The 2,357-nt window shown below is 44.8% G+C and overlaps 1 non-coding gene across 1 annotated transcript; it reads left to right on the forward strand.

Moving 5' to 3' along the window:
- Positions 1 to 766: 766 nt before the first annotated feature.
- On the forward strand, positions 767 to 840 carry Trnav-cac (transfer RNA valine (anticodon CAC)). The gene has a single exon. It is a non-coding gene; the product is annotated as a tRNA-Val (tRNA).
- Positions 841 to 2,357: the final 1,517 nt, after the last annotated feature.

The raw sequence follows: 2,357 nt of genomic DNA on the forward strand, positions 1-2,357 counted from the left end.
AATATAAACTGGCACAACCTCCTCAGAAGTCCATTTAGCAATATCTATCAAAAAAAATTTTTTAAGCAAAGATTGATATCTTTTTTTATTTTAATTTTTGTAGTTGTCGATGGAGAGAATGCCTTTAGTTTATTTGTTTTTATGTGGTGCTGAGGATCGAACCCAATGCTTCACATGTGCTAGGCAAGTGCTCCACCACTAAGCTATAGCCCCAGCCCTCTATCAAAATTTTAAGAGCATATGATCTTTGACCCAGCAATTACTTTCCTAGGAATTACCCCACAGATATATTAGCAGATGTAAGAAACAAACTCTACTATATGACATTGTCCACTTGGTCACTCATCTACTTGTTCATTGATTCAATGTATATATATATAGTTACTAGTAAAGATTGAGGCCAGGTGTAATCGGTGATGCACGCCTATGATCTCAGCAACTCAGGAGACTGAGGCAGGAGGATTGCAAATTTGAGGCCAGCCTCCACAACTGAGTGAGACACCATCTCCAAATAAAAAGTAAAAAGGAGTGGGAATGTAGGTCAGTGGTAAAGTGCCCCTGGGTTTAATTCCAAGTACCACAAGAAAAGAAAAAGAAAAAGAAAACAAAGGAAGAACAGAAGTGACCTACACGTCACTTACATACATTACTGTGCAATGGAGTCACATGCAGCCCGAACAAAGAAGCTCTGTATGTATCAATTTGGGAAGATCTCCAATAAATTTTAAGGCACAAAAACATCATGCTATAAGAAAAGAGTATGGCTGGGGATATAGCTCAGCTGGTAGAGTGTTTGCCTCACATGCACAAGGCCCTGGGTTCAATCCCCAGCATCACACACACACAAAAAAAAAGAGTATATATTGCATTAAAAAGAGGAGATTGAGGATGTCTATTTATATTTGTTCCTACCTGCTTTTAAAAATATCTGAAAGAGGGCTAGGGTTGTGACTCAGGGGTAGGGCGCTGGTCCAGCCCATGTGAAGCCCTGGGTTCGATCCTCAGCACCACATAAAACTAACTAAATAAATAAAGTTATTATAAAAAAAAATACCTGAAAGGTAGCAGTGGCTGTCTGTCAGGGGAGGGCAGGGACTGTGGGGTAAGCATTAGAGGGAGACCTTTCACTGTGCAGATACAGACAGGTGACACCTTTTATTAATATATATCTTATGGGGGCTGGGGATGTGGCTCAAGCGGTAGCGCACTCGCCTGGCATGCGTGCGGCCCGGGTTCGATCCTCAGCACCACATACAAACAAAGATGCTGTGTCCACCGAAAACTAAAATAAAAAAATAAATATTTAAAAAAAAAAAAAAATATATATATATATATATATATATATATATATATATATATATATCTTATGTATTTATATTTATCCTGGGTATACTTTTATTTCCGTGTCGTTTTGAACTCTCAGCCAGGTAAAATGTCAACTGAACGTACTTTATAATTAAAACATTTTAAAAGAGGCTCTAGCCCAATAGAGTTAAGAACCCACATGATGTTTGAGCACAGCTTCTCACTGTCCTTGCCTGTGGAGACCAAGGTGGCCTGGGAAGGAGGCCCTTGTCCCCTCCCCTCCCGCCCCCACCTTCTCCTGTTGGGATTTTGCAGCCCAAGCTCTGTCCTCTCTGGGAGCCACCAATTACCCTTCCCACCCCAGCTCCCTGGGGGAGGACCTAGGGGCTGCTTTCCCACAGGCCACCAAAGATCTCCTCTTGCTAAGCACCAGGCCCCAGCCATCTGGGAAAACTTGAGTTCAGGTGACCCAACCGGTCCTGTCCTGCAGGTTAGGATCCCTTCAAGCAGGGCTGAGACAGTGCCAGGCGATGCCTCACGTTCTCCCTGATACCTGTCCTCTACCAGCTGCTGAATACTTCAGTTGTCACCTCTGCCCTGGCTTGCTGTCCCTCTCACTTCAGTTTCTCCCACTCCGTCCTTCCCCGGGCTGTCTCCCCTGATCAGGCCTGTTCCTTGCAGATGGCCTTCCGTTGTCAGACAGAGGCCCAGCAAGAAACAGATGGCACACTCGAATTGGGTAATTGGAGAAGAGTTTAATAAAGGACTACTCATAAAAGTATGGGCAGGGTGTAGGGAAGCCACCTGGGAGAGGGTGCGCCCTGGGGCAAGGGGAGGGTACAGTGGTAGAGAGGGCCAGGGGAGGGGCTGCACTGAGACTTGTGATTGGTTACTGGAGGCAGACAGTTCACGGTGACTCATGACAGACAGAACTTAGGAAATGAAAAAGCCCAACCTCAATCAACTTTCACCCTTCTGTCTCAATTTCCAAACCCAGCACAGGGCCCAAGAACTCATCCAGAGAGGTCAGCCTACAGGGCGCAAAGCATGAT

This window comes from Callospermophilus lateralis, chromosome X (genome assembly GCF_048772815.1).
Source record: "Callospermophilus lateralis isolate mCalLat2 chromosome X, mCalLat2.hap1, whole genome shotgun sequence".
NCBI lineage: Eukaryota > Metazoa > Chordata > Mammalia > Rodentia > Sciuridae > Callospermophilus > Callospermophilus lateralis.